A 12,914-nucleotide genomic window follows, 5' to 3' on the forward strand; every position below is an offset into this window, starting at 1 on the left:
ATCCTCAAACTTAAAAATATAATATGAATAAAACATAGGAGTTTATGTGATAGTTGATTTTCTAACCCAGTCTATGACAATAACATATTTAAGAATTTTATTATAAATTAAAATTACAAGAAATATATTAGAATCTCATTTTATCACTTAAAAATTATTATGTACCTAACTACTCGTATATATAATAACCATTTTTTGTCCCTTATTTATGATACATCCTCACTGATATTTTAATTTAACATGTTTAGGATATATTTTTTTAGCTATTTGCTTTAAAAAAATTTAAAAAAGTTCAAAAATAGCGATTATGACAATTGTCACCTATCTATGATACATCCTCACTGAATTTTTAATTTAACATGTTTAAAATATATATTTTTAGCTATTTCCTTTAAAAAAATTGAAAAAAGTTCAAAAATAAAGATTATGACAATTGTCACCTATCTATGATACATCCTCACTGAATTTTTAATTTAACATGTTTAGAATATATATTTTTAGCTATTTCCTTTAAAAAAATTAAAAAAGGTTCAAAAATAACGAATATGACAATTGTCACCTATCTATGATACATCCTCACTGAATTTTTAATTTAACATGTTTAGAATATATATTTTTAGCTATTTCCTTTAATAAAATTTGAAAAAGTTCAAAAATAGCGATTATGACAATTGTCACCTATCTATGATACATCCTCACTGAATTTTAAATTTAACATGTTTAGAATATATATTTTTAGCTATTTCCTTTAAAAAAATTAAAAAAAGTACAAAAATAACAATTATGACAATTGTCACCTATCTATGATACATCCTCACTGAAATTTAAATTTAACATGTTTAGAATATATATTTTTAGCTATTTCCTTTAAAAAAATTGAAAAAAGTTCAAAAATAACGATTATGACAATTGTCACCTATCTATGATACATCCTCACTGAATTTTAAATTTAACATGTTTAGAATATATATTTTTAGCTATTTCCTTTAAGAAAATTTGAAAAAGTTCAAAAATAGCGATTATGACAATTGTCACCTGTCTATGATACATCCTCACTGAATTTTAAATTTAACATGTTTAGAATATATATTTTTAGCTATTTCCTTTAAAAAAATTGAAAAAAGTTCAAAAATAACGATTATGACAATTGTCACATATCTATGATACATCCTCACTGAATTTTTAATTTAACATGTTCAGAATATATACTTTTAGCAATTTGCTTTAAAAAAACTCAAAAAAGTTCAAAAATGGCGGTAATGACAATTGTCACTTATCTATGGTACATCTTCACTGAAATTTTGATTTAACATGTCTACAATATATATTTTTATCTATTTCATTTAAAAAAATTCAAAAATAACCATCATAACAAATGGCTCTTTTCTATGGTACATCTTTACTTAAAAATTTTAAAAAATAACTATGATGGAATAGTTAATCCAGAGCGTTATAATTTAAAGAAGCTTTAAGAAACTTTCCCGCCTATAATATTAATATCTACTAAATGTTATTTGACTTTTGGTCGAAAAAAATGATCTAGATATTTGGTTAGGTGAAAAAAAGCAACCCTAACTTTAAGGCGTCTTTAAAAAAAACGATCCATATTTTGGGTCGGATTGAATAAAACGACCCGATGTTTGAGTCTGAGTCAGAAAAACGACCCAAACTTTGAGTTGGAGTTGAAAAATACGATCTAAACTTCAAGTTGGAGTCGAAAAATACGACCCAAACTTCTAGTTTGAGTCGAAAAATACGACCCAAACTTCAAGTTGGAGTCGAAAAATACGACCCTAACTTCAAGTTTGAGTCGAAAAATACGACCCAAATTTCAAGTTTGAGTCGAAAAATACAACTCAAATTTTGAGTCGGAGTCGTAAAAAACGACCCATATTTTGGGTCGAAGTCGTTTTTTTCGGCTTGAACTCGGGTCGAAGTCGAAAAAAACGACCCAAACATTGAGTCGGAGTCGAATAAAACGACCCGAGCTTGGGTCGGGGTCGCGACTCGCGGCGTTTTAACAACACTAGATGGGGATATTTTAATAAAACATAATTTTTGTTTACGATTTGCATAATGCATTTTTTTTGTAACGCAAAAATGCAACAAGTATAAAAATTTTTCGTAAGAGAATAAATTTTTAAACGATGCTCCATGGAATCGGTATGAAGTTCGAACTCCATTTTTAAAATTTTAAAATCATTAAGCCTTGAGGCTAAAAATTCGGACTTTCTTTTAGAAAGTTGTAAATTTCTGGTTATATTGTTAGTTGCTCTTGTGACATAAATGGCGAATCCTCTTCGGGATGATACTCAAGATCAATATTGTCATTGTCCTGGCAACGTAATTTTTCCAGCTGCGACCTATTAAAAAAAGGAACTGTTGTATGCATATTATATTTTACCGGATAAACAACCGACGAAATTTCAGGATAACGAATTTTCTTCATATTTTTTTTGTTAGACCCAAATGTACTAATCGAGCAAAAATAACAATCCCACGAATGATTTCTTGCTACGTGGCAAAATGCAGGTTTCGAATAAGGCTTACATGACAGTTTTCCATTTACCCATGAATTAAAAGAATTATAACATGTTTTACATATGTAATTAGGGGCAAATGGTTTATCTAAATCGCAGAGTGGAATATTGTAATAAATTTCATAAATCCTTTGAATGATTGGAGAAATTGGACATTTTTGTGCGGGCAATATATAGCCCGCACAGATGTAACAAAATTTAGAGACACACTTTAAACAAGGGGACCTCGGCATTAATTTTTTGTAGAATATTATATAAGGAGGTGTTGTATTCGTGTACTAATTATTATTTTGAATACATACTTGTAATTTTAATATTTGTAATTTTTATGAATTTTTATTATAAATCGACGAGGGTTAAATATTAATTTGAATATGTAGTCAAGGAAATTATTTTTTTATAGACTGGTAATTTTAATTATGTTTATGAATACTTGTAATTTTCATTATTTTTTTTATGAATTTTCATTATACTTGTAATTTTTGCATATTAAAAAGATGTATATAAATGGAAAAATTTTTAATAAAATCAATACGTAGTTTTTTTATATTTAAGAAAATTAGAGTTGTTATTTTAAATTGAAGAAATTAGAGTTGTTACGGTCTCTACTACAACCTTCGACAAGTTGATTACAATTCATATAAGGAATTGTAACATTCGTTCCTTATTTGTATTAAGTCTCTCCCACTAGCTTCGACAAATAAATTACAATCCTATATAAGGAGTGGTAACAGGAGGGAATTTGAATAATATTTAAAATCCAATTTAAACTAAAAATTAATAAAAGAAATTAAATGTTTATGAAAAATTAAGCGCGAAAAAAAATAATTCTTCTCCTTTCTTCCTACTCGTTATTTGGCATTATTATTTATTGCCCATACTACGGGTTCAAGGTGTTCCATAGGAAAATCATATATTTTGATATAAATTGATTAAAAAAACAAATATTCTTAAATACATCAAAAAAGATAAATATTAATAAAAAATATGAAATAATTACCAATTATTGCATTTTAAATGAATTTTGCTTCAAAAATGCTCAATTCAAAAAGAGTACAAATTAAAAAAGTGGGTACAGATATCTGATTTTAGTATAAATTGATCATAAATGCATAAAATATTAGTAAATACAACTAAAAAAGATAAATATTACCTTAATTTTGCTTTAAAAATGCTTTATGCAGAGAAAATTTAATAAAAGTGTACAAATTAAAAAGTTCGAAAATATCTGTACCGACTTTTTTAATTTATAGATTTTGGTTGAATTTTCATGGCATAGAGTACTTTTGAAACATAATTAGAATTAATATATAATCTTGAGCATATTTGAAGCAAAATTATATAAAATTTATCTTCTAAAGTTAATAATTTTAATAGTAATTTAAATTGAAAACTTAAGACCCCCAAAACGAAATTCTTTACCATTTTTCTCAAAACCCAATCGATAAAAAATTAGTAAATTTATAAAGAAATATAAGTTTAACACTATCATCAATTTTCAGGGATTTTTATTCGATACTTTTTAAAATATATTTGTATAAAGACCTAAATTTTACCATTTTTTTTCGAAAAGTTGTCTTTATACAGTAATATTTTTAAAACTTGACGTGTAGGGAAAATTTGGAAAACGGATTTGAACTCAGCGTCAAATTCTGCACCAAATCTTGTTTTTTATTTCTTCTCCCATTTTTCTTGTCTCACAGTGTAATTTATGAATTTTTTAAGACGTATTTTAAACCTAGTTTAGTTTATGATATTAGGAATATGTTCTAAAACTTTTGGGTCTAATAATTAATTGGCACTGCCATTATATTTTACTCCACAAGGAAAAAATAAATTGTAAAAATTTTTTAAAAATTAAACCTAGTTAAAAGTTTTTGACACTAGAAAGATGTTCTTAAACCTTTTGCTTGTAATAAATTGGCACTGCTATTATATTCAACACCATGAGGAAAAAAATTATGAAGTTTCATGTTTTTTTAAACCTAGTTAAATGTTTATGATGTTATAAGATATTCTAAAACCTTTGGTTCTAGTAATTAATTGGCAGCCATTTTTACTCCACGTGGAAAAAATAAATGCGAAAATTATTTAAAATTTATCTTAAGCTTAATTAAAAGTTTTTGATACTAGAAAGAATTTCTTAAACCTTTGGGTCTTCTAATAAATTGGCACTGCTGTTATATTTTACTCCACGAGGAAAAAAATTTATGAATATTTTCAAGACGTTGTTTTAAACCTAGTTAATTGTTTGTGATATTAGGAAAATGTTCTAATACCTTTGGGTCAAGTAATAAATTTGCACTGCCATTATATTTTACTCCACAAGGAAAAAATAAATGGTGAAAATTTTTTAAAAATTTATCTTAATACCTAGTTAAAGATTTTTGATACTAGAAAGATGTTTCTAAACCTTTGGGTCTTATAATAAATTGGCACTGCTGTTATATTTTACTCAATGAGGAAAAATATTTATAATTTTTTTTAAGATGTTGTTTTAAACCTAGTTAAATGTTTATAAAATTAGGAAGATGTTATAAAACCTTTAGGTTTTGTAATAAATTTGCACTTCCATTATATTTTACTCCACAAGGAAAAAATAAATTGTGAAATTTTTTTAAAATTTATTATAAGACTAGTTGAAGGTTTTTGATACTAGAAAGATGTTCATAAACCTTTGGGTCTTGTAATAAATTGGAACTGCTGTTATATTTTACTCCACGAGGAAAAATATTTATGAATTTTTTTTAAGACGTTGTTTTAAACCTAGTTAAATGTTTATGATATTAAAAAGATGTTCTAAAACTTTTGGGTCTAGTAATTAATTGGTACTGCCATATATTTTACTCCACAAGGAAAAAATAAATTGTGAAATTTTTTATCTTAAACCTAGTTAAAAGTTTTTGTTACTAGAAAGATGTTCTTAAACCTATGGGCCTAGTAATATATTGGCACTGCTATTATATTCAACTCTAGGAGGAAAAAATTTATGAATTTTTTGAGATGTTTTTTTAAACCTAGTTAAATGTTTATGATATTAGAAGATAATCTAAAACCTTTGGGTCTAGTAATTAATTGGCATTATATTATATTTTACTCCACGAGGAAAAAATAAATGCCAAAATTTTTTAAAAAATTATCATAGACTTAGTTAAAATTTTTTGATACTAGAAAGATGTTCTTAAACCTTTGTGTCTTGTAATAAATTGGCACTGCTGTTATATTATACTCCACGAGGAAAAAAGATTGTAAATTTTTTTAAGACGTTGTTATAAATCTAGTTAATTGTTTGTGATATTAGAAAGATGTTCTAAAACCTTTGGGTCTAGTAATGAATTAGCCCACTCCACGATGAACTAACTTATAAATTTTTTTTTAAATTTTGTCTTAAACTTAGTTTAAAGTATATACTAAAAAAAATGTTCAAAAACTTTTGGGTTAAGTAATAAATTAGCTCTGTTATTATATTTTAGTCCATGAGGAAAAAAATTTCGAAAATTTTATAAAACTTTGTTTTTTCCTAGTTAATAGTTTTTAATTTTAGAAAGATGTTTTAAACTTATGTTTATCAATAAATTCATAGTGGCATTTTTTTTAACTCCAAGCGTGAAATGTAGAAATATAAAAAAATTATTTATTTATGTTTAGAACCCAATAAAAAGTTTCTGATATTATAAAGTATTCTAAAACTATTGGATCTATTAATATGGTGTCACTGGCATTATAATTTATTCCACGAAGAAAATTTTTATTTTAAATCTTTGTTTTAAGCTTATTTAATAACTTTGATATTAGAAAGATGTTTTAAAACCCTTGGGTTCAGTAAGTAATTTCTAATTCCATTACTTTTAAACTTCACGCGTAAAAATCTGGAAATATTAAAAAAATATCATACTTGTTTTGAGCCCAGTAAAAGTTTTTGATAGTAGAAAAATATTCCACACATTAGGGTCTAGTAAAATATTAACACTGCTTTGAAACTTTTTAGAAGACTGACAGTTGATAAGAAAAGACGAGGAAAGTTAAGCAAGGATTCCACTTTAAAATTAATTTTAAAATGTGCTAAAAATATTTTATAATATGTAATTACTATAAATATTTTCATCAACTTTGGAAAATTTGAAACACAAGATTATAATTATTATATGATTTAAGATCATGGAAATAATTTTTAGCAAATTTTGAACTATTTTTTATAATTTGTGAGTTTTACAAGCATTTATTATGTTACATATTATTAAAATAAAGTTGATTCTGTCATACGACAATTTATATATTTTATTCATTCATAATAATATTGTATTTAAATTTCCTACATACAATTCTCGGTCGACCATTATTCATTCATAGGAAGTTACATCATAAAATAATAATATTGGTTTCCCTATATCGTTAGGTAGTGACTTACAAATTATTATATTCATAAATTGATTTTTTTCCCTTTGGTAATTGTATGGATGACTTATCCAAAAGTATAATATTCGTGCTTAAGAATATTAATATAAACAAAATTATAAAACATTTAGATCTTAAAAGACGCTACTAATTAGGAATTAATTTTTTTTTATTTATGAACCCCTCCCCCTTTCTTTTTGGAAAAATATAATAGCTCTATTTTTAATTTATAAAAATTATTTATTTATCACAAGTAGGCTCTTTTATATTTTATGTAAAAATTTTCAAATGCAAAATATATAATAAACAGGGTTTCGAACCGAACCGAACCGCCAAACCGGAATATACCGTTATAATTTTCTGAATCATAACCGTAACCGAACCGTTATAAAGAAAGTATAAAAAGAGCGAACCGTTATAAATATTTAAAACCGGTTAAAACCGGTTCAAAACGGTTTTAAAAATTAATTAATTTTAAATTAATAACCTAAATTTTAAATTAATAACCTAAATTTTAAATTTTAATTTTTCTTGGGGGCAATTTTTAAATTGTGATTTCTGTCCAAATTAAATTTGAAAAAACCACTGATAGATTATTGCACAAGATGGAATGCTGGAGAGATTAGTAGAGTTAAAAAACTTTTCCAAGAAATATCGCTCCAAGCAATGATCGCGAAAAATGTATATCAGAGAATGAATGGGAAATAATGACTGATATATTTATTTTGACAAAATATATACAAAGTGAACAATTGACAATGGGCAATTTTTATGCCGTGTGGATCATATATATCATGCAAACGAGCAAAGTAGACACTCCATTTGCCAGACTTTTAGTTTACACGATAAAAGCATGAGAAATAAATTTGAAAAATGACATTTTTAACACAGGCACATATCTCGACCTGAAATATAATGCATTTTTAACATTTGAAGAAAAAGAGATCGCCAAAAAACATCTTTCTTAAACTTGGAACTTAATACAAAATTTAACAGAATATTGAAATTCTAGATTCTATGCCTACGTGTTCACATTCAAAATATAATTTATATGATGATTTTGAAGAATTATTAATGTCGCATGAAAGTCAATAGGAATAATTCCCAGGGCATAGAAAAATATAATAAATCTATAGAAATAGGATATATAGTGGAGACCAGGGTTGAGGGCAGGGGAATGTTAGGTCACTCCAATTATAATCTGAGCTATTATTTAATAAGACTGGAAATTTGAGCCTAACATAGATAATTACGTCATGCAATATTGGCTAAAAAAGATTTGAAAAATATTTAGTATTTAGTATTTTAATTTTTACAATTATTAATTTATCCTAGACACTAGGGCTTTGGAACTTTTTTCTTATATCAAAAACTTTTTATTAGGCACAAAACAATGTTCGTAAAATTTTTCAAATATTTAATATCTTGTAGATTAAAATAGAATGATAGTGACAACTTATTACTAGACCCAAACTTACCATTGGGCTCAAAACATAAATATTTTTTTAATATTTCTAAATTTTATCGCAAGAAATTATAAAAAATAATGTTAATGGGAATTTCTTGATGAAATCAAAGGTTTTAAATTTTTTTTTATAGCATCAAGAACTTTAAACAGTCTCATAACAAAGTTTTTAAAAATATTTATATGTTAACTTTCCTCGTGGAATAAAATGAAATAGCAGTGTGAATTTAATACTATATGAACCTTGCTCAAAACATAAATATATAATTTTATTTTCACATATGCGGGGGTTAAAAAATATTAGCACTAGAAATTTTTTTGAACTCAAATGTTTTAGAACTTCTTATAGTAACAAAAACATTTAACTAGGCTTAAAATAAATTTAAAAAAAAAATTAAATAATTTATTTTTTCTCGTGGGGTAAAATATAATAGCAGTGCCAATTTATTACTAGAACCAAAGATTTTTGAACATTTTTTAGTATCAAAAAATTTTAATTAAGCTTAAAACATAATTTAAAAAAAATTCCTTAATTAATTTTTCCTCATGGAGTAAAATAAAATAATTTATTACTAGACCCAAAGGTTTTAGAACCTCTTTCTAGTATCAAAAACTATTAACTATAAACTTAAAGCAAATTATTAATAAATTTTCGTATTATTTTTTCCTCGTAGACTAAAATATAATAACAGTGTTAATTTATTATTAAGCCTAAATGTTTTTGATAATTTTTTTAGTATCATATACTTTAAACTAAGTTTAAGCCAAAATTTAAAAAAAATTTATAATTTAGTTCCTAGTAGAGTAGAATATAGTGGAAGTACCAACCCAAAGGTTTTATAACATCTTTCTAATATCACAAACATATAACTAGGTTTATAACAACGTCTTAAAAAAATTCAAAATTTTTTTCATAGTGGATAAAAATATAACAGCAGTGCCAATTTATTATAAGACCCAAAGGTTTAAGAACATCTTTCTAGTATCAAAAACTTTTAACTAAGCTTAAGATAAATTTTTAAAAAATTTTCACAATTTATTTTTTTTCCTTGTATAGTAAAATATAATGGCAGTGCTAATTAATTACTAGACCCAAAGGTTTTAGAACATCTTCCTAATATCATAAACATTTAACTAGGTTTAAAACAACATCTTAAAAAAATTCATAATTTTTTTATCATGGAGTAAAATATAACAGCAGTGCCATTTATAACAAGATATAAAGGTTTAAGAACATCTTTCTAGTATCAAAAACTTTTAACTAGGTCTAAAATTATTTTAAAAAATTTTCACATTTATTTTTTCTTCGTGGAGTAAAATATAATGGCAGCGCCTATTTATTACTAGTCCTAACGGTTTTAGACCATCTTGCTAGTATCATAAACTTTTAACTAGGTATAAAACATATAGTTTAAAAAAAAATTCTTTTTCCTCGGGGAATATAATATAATGGCAGTGCCAATGTATTACTAGAACCAAAGATTTTTGAACATCTTTCTAATATCAAAAACATTATACCGCGATTATATTTTGTTGACCCAGCAAGTCGATCCAGTAAGCCAACCCAGTAGGTCGACCCAGCAAGCCAACTCAGCAGGACGATCCAGCAAGCCAACCCAACAAATCAACCTAGCAGGCCGAACCATCAAGCCAACCCATATTATTTTTATACGGTACTTCTTAATTGAAATTTTAATTATATTTCAGCGTCAAAAATAATCTAATATTTTATAAAAATAACAATTATGATGTGCCATTTTTTCAAGGATATCTTCATTGAATTTATAATTTAACATCTGCTAAACTGCATAGCTCAAATGCATTGCTAAAAAGCAATTAATCAAAATTTGATTAATAATATTTTTTTATAAATAATTTTCTTAAACACTTTTTTAATGTACATAAATCAATTTTTTATTAGGTAAAAAATTGAGATTTAATATCAGATAATTTATAATTCTATTTTTACGTAATATTATTGGAAAAAAAATATATTTACTAGCTAATTATAACCTAAATTTTATTTTTCAATTGCAAAATTTATCAAATATATATCCATAAGAGGGCGTTAAATGCATAAATATGAAAATATATTCTTAAGAAACCAGAATTATTGGATAGCGCTTTTTTTTATATTTAGGTGTAAATACATGTGAAAAACATAAATTTTTTTTAAAAATATAGGCTTCTTTGACATTTAATTAATGAGTAGGTTTAGAATCGAAAAATAGTAGAAAATTTGTAAGGAACATATTGCTGGCGTTATTGATCAAAATCTCTTCATTTTTGGTTTATACGTGTATATTTAGTGTTAAACATTATCCTAAAAAATATTTTGAAAATATTATGATTTGACCAAATTCCGAGCTCAAAACCGACCACTTACTAAATATTCGATCGATCAAATTTGGTATATTTGGATAATGATCAATTTTGGTGTCTTTATCTATAAATACTTGTAAATCATTATCCCAAAAAATATTTTATAAATATTGTGATTTAACTGATAACCGATTTGAAACCTGGCCAATGACTAAATACGGCATTGCTGGTGGTATCCATGGAAAATTCTTCATTTTTGGTTCATACGTGAACAATAACGTGTTAATCATTATCCTAAAATATTTTTTAAAAATATTATGATTTGACCGAATGGCGAGCTCAAAACCGACCACTTACTAAATATTCGATCGACCAAATTTGGTATTAATATTATTTGGAAAATAATCACTTTTGGTTTATTTATCTTAAATACGTGTAAATCATTATCCGAGAAAATATTTTAAAAAATCGTGATTTGACAGATAACCGATTTGAAACCGAAATACTGCATTGCTGGCGTTATCCATGGAAAATTCTTCATTTTTGGTTTATACGTGAACAATAACGTGTTAATCATTATCCTAAAATATTTTTTATAAATATTATGATTTGACCGAATGGCGAGCTCAAAACCGACCACTTACTAAATATTCGATCGACCAAATTTGGTAGTAATATTATTTGGAAAATGTTTTCTTGGTTAATTTATATATAAATACGTGCAAATCATTATCCCAAAAAATATTTTAAAAATATCGTGATTTACCGATAACCGATTTGAAACCGAAATACTGCGTTGCTGGCGCTCTCCATGGAAAATTCTTCATTTTTGGTCCATACGTGAACAATAACGTGTTAATCATTATCCTAAAATATTTTTTAAAAATATTATGATTTGACCGAAGGGCGAGCTCAAATCCAACCACTTACTAAATATTCGATCGACCAAATTTGGTAGTCATATTATGTGGAGAATGTTCATTTTTGGTTTATGTATCTATAAATACGTGTAAAACATTATCCCCACCACTTAATAAATAATCTTAATTATAATAAATTTTTAATGTTCCAAATAAAATAATTACAATATTACAAAAAATTATTCCTTCCTCCACCTTCGTCGAGATTACCTAAATGTTTGGTATTTTTCAATTTCATGAAAATTAAAATTCTAAAAACTTTAAAAAATTATATTTTGGCATTTTCCTATAGCTAAAATAAATGAAAAGTGAAAGTACGTAAAAAAATAATAAACAAATAAATAATAATTTCAAATATTAGCCCTTAAAATTTAAAATTATTATATAATTATAAATCATATTGTTTTTAAAATGTCTGATTTCCTGCCATATTTAATTTGGTAAGCTGAGGCCGTGCTAGACCCTTCTAATTGTCTTTATTTAAACTATATATCTACAATTTTAAAGTAAAGACGATGGATAAACAATTATCATATAATACAATTGGTTGCAATTTGGTAAACTAAAATATGGCGGAGTTTACATTGTATATAAATCATGGCTTATTACAAAATGGTCGGAAATTTTTAAGGGTATCCCTGGTGATTTAAAAAGGTCATTAATTCAAGTTTGATAAAAAGTAATTTTATAACCTTGTGTTTTCATTTATATACATAGGACTTTATTTCTGCTCATCCGTGGAGGGTATCCGTAATAAGTTTCCGACCCTAAGACAAGGGTAGTCTATCGACTTTACAATGCTTAGCAAATAGATATATCGATCATATATAGGGGCTTATCGGCGCTTATAAAATTAAGTATTTGGGTTTGGCGGGCTATTATCCCCTATATTGGTGTTTTATTTACAAAAATATGTGTACTATATCAATTTATGATTGCTAAATAAAATATTAGTGACAAAGGCTATCAAGTATTAAAAAGTATGTTATTGCGGGGGAGGTAAGACACGTTCCTCTAAGTCAGGGGAGCGTTCCTCATTGTCCAAGATTTCGTTTGATCCGACCGTATTATTACCTTAGGTTAGATTTAACGTTGTCAAACTAAAAATGAACTTTTTAATTAATATTATTATCAAATTTGATCGAATATTTAGTAAGTGGTCGGTTTTGAGAACGGCATTCGGTCAAACATGATATTTTTAAAATATTTTTTGGGATAATGTTTTACACGTATTTATAGATAAATAAACCAAAAATGAACATTTTTCAAATA

Source organism: Gordionus sp. m RMFG-2023, chromosome 3 (assembly GCF_954871325.1).
Source record: "Gordionus sp. m RMFG-2023 chromosome 3, tfGorSpeb1-WG-v2, whole genome shotgun sequence".
In the NCBI taxonomy this organism is placed as follows: domain Eukaryota; kingdom Metazoa; phylum Nematomorpha; class Gordioida; order Chordodea; family Parachordodidae; genus Gordionus; species Gordionus sp. m RMFG-2023.